We start from the raw sequence: 8,411 nt of genomic DNA, 5'->3' as shown, positions 1-8,411 counted from the left end.
CTAAGCCTCTTTATGGATAATTGATTCATACCGTTCTAAATGAATTGACTATTTTGCCCTTAGTTAGATTTTATGCTTTTTAACATAAAATAAACATTTAAAGGACTATTTTGAGTTAGGAACATACCTTTGACATCTTGGGTATTACATTAACATTTTCCATATAAAATCCCAACAATCCTATTCTCATCATAGACTTATGCAATTCATCATAGGTACAACAATACAAAACATAAAAACAACTAAACACAAAACAAATTTTCAAATTTTTCTACCCCCAAACTAAAAATGACATTGTCCCCAATGTCACATCACACATATCCCAGGAATAGAAAAACAGAATGAAAAAGGTACGAGATAGTTCCTTCATTAATCCGTGAAATCTAATTTCCGTTCAACAGCATGCACACCCATTCCTTGGCTTCCTCAACATCATTATCTGTAAAACAAATGTAATTCTATGGTGTCTACTGTGTTAGAAATTTCCACTGAATAATATGAAAATATTACAACCTAATCTCGCCCTTACAAACTAAACTAGAAAATTCAAACAACAATTAACAATTTAAAAAAGAAAAGAAAATTAGTTCCAATGTACAAAACAAAGACAAGAACAAATGAAAGCCTAAAATACAGAAAAAAAAATGCTCAGGTTTCATTCTCCGTCGTCCTTCTCTCCTTCGATGTCATCATCTTCTTCCTCTTCTTGCCAATCTTGCCATTAGAAGTTCGAAACATCAACGCCCAGATTGGTGCAGTAGCTGTGTTGCATATCGTACAACATTTGGGTCTGCCCTGCCATCCAATCTTGACGTCGTTCCATCTGATTCACCTTGTCCAAAATTTGCTGCAGCAGCTCCTTTGTCGAGGATGTTGAATTGGATGTTGTGGCAGCTTCTGTGGTTCTTTGTGTTTTCATTCTGGAGCTGGGTCCTTCTCTGGGAGGACGCTCAAGTAGCTTGTGATAGTAGTTGGTGTCGAGGGGTGGGGCAAGATGAATAAGTGGTTCATCATCTGCCTTCTTGACTCCCGCTCGAGTGCATAGCTCAGTGATGAGATGTGGGAAGAGGAAGCTCCTTCGCCCTGGTTTGGCTGCTTGCCGTATCCTCTCCACGATAATATTCCCCACATCCATTTTCTTTCCAGTGGTGATGGAATAAAGTAACACTGCCGGCTCAAAAACCACTATACTATAATGTGTCTCCATAACCATCCTCGCACACACAAAATACTGCCACAATCTAGCCATAGGAATCAAATTCTTTCCTTTAATGCTTCTTCTCCCCTTCTTCGAAATATGCCAAGAGATACCTAGTTTTGCTATGACCTTAAGAATCTCCTCCTCCTTAATCTACTTTTTCTTAAATTCCTAGTACTCATCCCGGTCAATTGGATCAAGTTTGTAGAAATCATCGATAATCTTCGCATCGATTGGCATATTGTTACCTCTCACATAAACCGGCGCGGGATCACACTCAGGGAAGTTGGCATAGAATTCTCTCACTATTGGCTCTATGGCTAAATCTTCTGGATCACTCATGAAGATATCCCAATTTTTCCCTCGATTCCAATCTTCTTTATGGACTGTGGTCAATCCTCTCTTAGTAATAAACCCTTTGTCTTTTCTTTTGATTGCACCTTCATAACGTTGCCGAGCCCTCTCATTAACAAACCTATTGTCAACTTGTTTTCCTTTACCCTTGGTAGCTATTTTGAACGGCATTTTGGTTTTCACTAAGATCACTCAATTCTACCCCCAAACTAAAAATTCAACTCGACAATTCAATGCTAAAGTAGCCTTGCTACTAGCCACAATCCCTCCTAAATGCACACCAAGGTTTCAAAAATTGCACCAACACCCCCAAATCACCACTCTTCAAAACTCAATCAAACTACTTCTAAATTGAAAACCCAACTTCTTCAACACAACCCAAATCAAACTCCACACTTCATAAATCAAAATCAATCCACAAACTTCATCAAAATTCACAACTCAACACATTCAATCAAATTCTCAAATTTAAAGCACTAACAATCGAAATTGATCTAATTTAAGGCTAGAGAACTCGAAATCTTACCACTCCCACAATGAATGCACCACCAATCTCACCAATTTCGGCCCAAATTGCAAGATCCCCAATTTTGAAAAACCTAGGGTTTCCAAACTTTTCTTAAAAATTTGCAAAAATCCTTGACAAAATGAGTTGATTTAGTGTTTGTGAGGGTTAAGGAGTGGAGTAGAGGGAAGGAAATGCATTGGACAATCTCTGGATTGAAGGTTGAAGTGTTTGGCTCTTGGGTGTTCTTTGAAAATTTTCGCAAAAATGAAAAGTCATGCAACTATTTATAGAAAACAGACTTCGCCACAGCGAAGTTCTTAGTTCAATTGTATAACCAAGTTGATGCCGCAGCGAAAAATTACAGTGAGTACAGCACCGAGGTGAACTTTCCTTAGCTCATTCATGCAATGCAGCAGTTGCCGCGGCAAAGAAAATTTCTCACCGCGGCTAAAATTTCTAGTGAATACAACGCTGCGGCAAAGTCTAGAATTTCCTGAATCCATTTTTGGCAAAGTGTACAACACTGCAGCGAAAACTGGAGAATTTCGCTTTTTGCCACAATTTGATTATTCATCTGAAACACCAAAAACAACGAAATTAAACTAATTCCTAAGTTACAAAACAACTAAACAAATTCAAAACAACTAAACAAATTCAAAACAACAAACAAACAAATGAGAACACTTGGGTTGCCTCCCAAGAAGCACTTGTTTCTAGTCGAAAGCTCGACTTTCTCAAGTCCTTCGTCAATTCGGACTATCCAAATACATCACCTCCTGAACATTTTCCCTACACTGAAGCTTCAATTGTTGATGATTTTTGTCACATAAGGCCTTGGTTGAGAGCTTAACCACCCATTTCCATCCCTTGGTCATTCCTTTTAGGGTTCGAGCATTCTCATCAATAGCTTTCCATTTTTCTAGCTTTCCATTAACCTTTTTGAACTGAGAGATCCATCCCTTGTGAAGACACGAGCTCGATTATGGCCCATCTCGGAATGTTGTGTAACCTTCTAGGTTATGGTCTTCATCTTCGATGTGCCTTGACTTGACCATACATTCCTTAATTGGTGAATTAGGATCGTCAAGTTGGGAAGTTTCATTCGTTGACTGATCCACTGAGTCAATTTTAAAACATGAATCTTGCTTCGGTGGAACTTTTGGAGTCTCAAGAACATTGAATGTCACTACTTCCTCTTGCATCCTCATGATCAATGTAACACCCACATCAAGGTACGTAATTTTACTTATGCCCTAATACCCTTCATTGGATTTCTTTGAAGTCACCTTAGACAAATGTGAAGAAAATTCCTTAAAAGTTCATTAAGGGTAAAATAGTCTTTTCACTCAAAATTAATTGAAATTGTGGGGAGTGAAAAGAGATAGAATTTCATGGAGAATGCAATAAAAATGAGGGCATTATGGTAAATCATAGGATTTGGTCTAGATTTTTGGAGATTTTCAATCTTCAAGCATCCTAAGGTAAAATTCTAGCAAAAGGAGTGTGATTAAACTTTAAAGTTTTAAATTCTTATGGTTTTTATATGATTTAGGTCCAAGAGGAAGAGATTTGGAGACAAAGGGAAGTGATCTCACATATTCAAGGTAAGTAAACCTACTTTGAAACTTAATTTGAGCAAAACATGTGTTGAATGAATTTTTGCATGTTTGTATGTGATGGTATAAGAGAATTGTGGGATGTTTTGATGTTTATTGATGTATTAATTCTAGCCATAAGAAGTAGTGTATGGTTATGTAAAGATTTGGTGAAGTTGTGGAAGATTTGGTGTTGAAATTTTTGAAGTGTAGAGAATTATTGAAAATGGACAGGTTTGAGGCTATAATTAGTGAGTTTTTGGTTCACAATTTGGTTGAATTAGAGAGTTGTGGAAGTGTAGCCAACAAGGTAGTTGCATGTGCATATGAAGTGTTTGATGAAAATCCAAAGAGAAATTGCACGCATGAGTTGGCTAAACCCTAATGAGGAAAGGGTTAGAGAAAGGCAAGACTTGAAGTTTGAATGTATTTCATTGATCTTTTAACCTGTTTTCACAGGGGAGAATGGTTATGAAAGGTTAGGAAGTAAGTGGAGGTAAATAGGTATGGAAAAGCCTTAAAGTAGGCATGTTACCAAGGTTTCCCTGTCAAATCTGTGACTTTCTGAGTGATTTTTGGGCATCTTATCCATCAAACTGGGTTGAGTAGTAACATAAAAGTTGTAGCCCTTTCTATAATCTTTAAAATGAGACCAAGATCATAGCAATCGGAGGTGTATAACTCAAGATAGGCCTTCTTGAATATGACGTGTGTAGAATGAATATCTCAAAAGTGCTTCAACTTTATTAGTTTATTTGTAGTCTAATAATCTATAATTGATTGCAAGTATGAAAATGATGCTTAAAGGGTTGTGAAGCATGTTTGAATGAGTAGTCTTTATGATTATTTAATGATTGTATGAACATATATATTTGATGTAATGAATGACCATGGAGGCTATGTGTAATATGTTATATACCACCTAAGTATGAGCTTGTGCATGTATAAACAAGCCTAAGGATGATATATTTCTATGAATTTGTTATGCATCCACAAAATGGTCATGATAAAATGATATGTTCATATATGGAAAGTGTATGTTTTTTAAAGAATGCAAGTGTAGAATTTCCATAACTTGGAAATTCATGTTGAAATGTGCATAGTATCTCTTTCTATTCTCTTTCTATATTATGTTATGATATAAGGTTTTTGCGATGGGGAACCCGTGAGTGACAGAGATGCCCACATACACGCTGCCACAAGTGAGCAGCATCAACAGAGAGATACAGTATTTGTATAGTCCATGAGTAGTGTATGTGGATGAGGACTGTACCCAGCAGAGCATACCTACATGCACGCCGCCACAAGCGAGCGGCCACAGTAGAGAGATACCGTACTTGTACAGTCCGTGAGTAGTGCATGTAGATAAAGACTGTACCCACTCACATGGCCAGGGTTCCAAATCCATGCATCAACCTAGTCCAATCAGCAAACTAGAAAGAAAGAAAGAAAGAAAAGAAGGAGAATTAGAGAAGAAAAGAAGGAGATACAGCATAAGAGAAAGAGAAACAGAAAAGAAATGAAAGTTCTTTTCTCAAGAAAGTTTATTATTCTGCATATGTATTATACTACTTACATGATTCAGTATTTTTATGTGCTCGACGATGTACAGTTTTATTTATTGTCTTTGCACGTTGGTAAGTAGCAAATCAGAGTATCAGAAAAGAATGCAGAATAATAGAAAGGAATGAAGAATATTAGTAAAGAATAAAGTGAGAAAAGGAAAATCAGAACATGAGTAACGGAGGAAGAACAGTCATGCAATTTGGTTTGCTAACTGATCAATTAGTGCTCACTCCGTTATTTTACTATTTTGTAGGTACTAGATGATTTGCGACCAGGTGGGACGTCAAAAAGTAGAGGAGTTTGGCGGCACTGTTCAAGATTACCTTGTGCTTACTAAAGTATATCAGTATTTTGTGTATATATTTATATGAATTAAAATTAGAATTTTTTGGATTTTACATTATGTATATATGTTTATAAAAGTTATTTAGTGGATTTTATCATATATTTTTCAAAGAATTACTAGCTATACAGTGTATAACAATCAACTTCCCCTCTTGTACATCAATTAAGGCTCTTCTGGTAGCCAAAAATGGTCACCCCAAGATGAGAGGAATCTCCTTGTCTTCTTCCATATCCAACACAAAAAATCTGCCGGAAAAATGAATTTGTCCACCTTAACTAGTACATCTTCAACAATGCCCCTCAGATGCTTGATGGATCTATTTGCAAGCTGCAAGCATATGGTTGTCGACTTCACTTCACCAATTCCTAGTTTCCTGAAAATAGAAAAAGGGATAAGATTGATGCTTGTTCCTAAATCACATAAAACTCTATCAAATGTAATATTTCCTATAACACAAGGGATAGTAAAACTCCCTAGATCCTTGAGTTTCGGTGGCAGCTTCTTCTTTAGAATGGCACTGCACTCCTCCGTAAGCATCACTGTTTCCTCCTCCTCCAACTTCCTTTTGTTCGACAGAATTGCCTTAAGAAATTTTGTGTAGCTCGACATCTGCTGCAAGGCATCTTCAAAAGGAATGTTGATATGTATTTTTTAAAAGAAATTTAATGAACTACTTATCTTAATTTTCTTTTCTGAGCCTTTGAGGAAAAGGCACCGGAGGGGTGTGATGTGCCAACTCTGGTGGTATCTTAAGAAATGGCAATTTTTCTTTCTTTTGCCTTGGCCTCTCGTCCCTCTCCGGTTCTTTCTTTCAGAAGCTTATTGGCTTCTCTTCAGCCATGATTTCTTCATCAATGTCTTCATCAGATTCTTCCTCCGCTTTACTTGGTGGGTTCTCATCCTTCCCTTTTTTTTATCAACGTCTTCCAAAATTATTCCATTTCTCAAAGTTATTGCATTTAGTTGTTCTCATGGATTTGTCACTATGTTGCTTGGTAGAGAACCCTGTGGTCTCTCATTCAGCTTTCGGCTAATTGCTCCACCTGCACCTCCAAGTTTCGAATAGACGCCCCTTGATTTCTGAAAGTTTCCCTCATCTCACTTATGAAACATGTTGTCTCTTGCATGAATTTCCCTAACATATCCTCCAATTTTGACAATCTCTGTCCCCTGGTTGATTATTCACCCCTACTTGATTTTTTGGCACTGTTCTTTGATTCCATTGGTTATTCTGCTGATTCTGCTGGTTCTGATTACCCCAAGACAAGTTTGGATGATTTATCCAACCAGGATTGTATGTGTTGGAATAAGGATTGTTCTGTTGTCTTTGATTCCCTGCCAAGTAGTTAACTTGTTCCGATGATGATGAAGTTGAAGCTGAAACGAAGGTGTTCCCTATTTGACATTCATTGCTCACATGATTACCTACACAAAAATCACAAGTCAGTTGAGGTGCTTGAATAGATTCACTTGCATACCTCCCAATTGCTTCTAAAGTACTATAAGTTGGGCTGAAATGGCAGTGTAAGCATCAACTTCATGAAGAACCATAGACTTCTTCAACTGCATTCTCTCATTACGTCTCTGATAGTTGTTACTTGCCAGAACTTCAAGCAACTCATAAGCTTCTTCAGGTGTCTTGTTTTGCAATTCTCCTCCCGATGTTGCATCCACTATGATTTGCACATTAACCATCAACCCATTGTAGAATGTTTGGACTTGCATCCAAACTGGCAAACCATGGTGTGGACACTTTCTCAGTAGTTCCTTATATCTTTCCCAAGCTTCATAAAGGGACTCAGTCTCTTCCTATAGAAACGATGTGATATATCATTTCTCATCTTTGCAGATTTCGTTGAAGGGAAGTATTTAGTGAGGAACTTCTAGGCCAATTCATTCCAGGTTGTGATTGTTCCTGGTGGTAGTGCCATTAACCATCATTTTGATTTATCCCTTAATGAAAAAGGAAACAATCTTAATCTGATGGCATCATCTGACACTCCATTTGATTCGAAAGTATCGTAGATCTCTAAGAAATTTGCAATATGTGAATTTGGATCTTCCTTCAGATCTCCCTTAAACTGAACTGACTGTTGGATTATCTGGATGATTGCCGACTTTATTTCGAAAGTATTGGCTTGCACTGGTGGCCTAGTTATACTTGGACCACTGCCATCAACCATGGGTACTGAAAATTCCCTCAATGTTCTATTCTCCGCCATCTCAATGACTATTGCCTCTCTTTCTCTTCTTTCTCTGCTAAGTCTTCTTGCGGTTCTTTAAATCTTTGGATCAATAGGAACCACTGGATAACGTCTATGTTAGGAAATGATCCATTGAAGTAGAGGAAAACAAAAATAATAATAACATGGATCGTTCCATAGAACCAAGATCAGGATACAAACTTACAATTTATATCAAAATAAGAATCTGTAGAAAATCAGTTTAGAGTTTAAGAAATCATACGCACGTTTGGAGGCTCCTCCAACTTTGTCTCTGAACGTATTTTGCTACCGATCCAAGTGTAGGATCAAACCGATGTAGTCCACACGAAGATAATCGCAAGGAACTAAAGAGGGATTTGCTAGATCCTCTTTAGCCTTAAGAACCAAGAATCAAAAATCAAAGAAAACTTTGACTCTTAGCAAAAGCAAAAACCTGGCGTGAGAGTGTTTAGGGGCTGGAAAGTTTTTCTCTCAAATGAAAAATGATATAATGAAAAATATTCCCCTATCTCTCATGTAAACTTAAGTTTATAAAGTCAAGTTTAATTGCCCTATTCCCATATGGAATAGGCTTGGGCTCCAACCCAAACACCCCTTGTATCCAAACACTCCCATTTAG

At 37.3% G+C, this 8,411-nt stretch overlaps 1 non-coding gene across 1 annotated transcript; it reads left to right on the top strand.

The window, feature by feature from the left end:
- Positions 1 to 7,302: 7,302 nt before the first annotated feature.
- Positions 7,303 to 7,411, top strand: LOC116124513. The gene has a single exon (XR_004127225.1). It is a non-coding gene; the product is annotated as a small nucleolar RNA R71 (small nucleolar RNA).
- The last annotated feature ends 1,000 nt before the right edge of the window (positions 7,412 to 8,411 follow it).

This window comes from Pistacia vera, unplaced genomic scaffold (genome assembly GCF_008641045.1).
Source record: "Pistacia vera cultivar Batoury unplaced genomic scaffold, PisVer_v2 Contig152, whole genome shotgun sequence".
Classification (NCBI taxonomy): domain Eukaryota; kingdom Viridiplantae; phylum Streptophyta; class Magnoliopsida; order Sapindales; family Anacardiaceae; genus Pistacia; species Pistacia vera.
The sequence above is the reverse complement of the archived record's forward strand: the minus strand, read 5'-3'. Positions and strand labels throughout refer to the sequence as shown.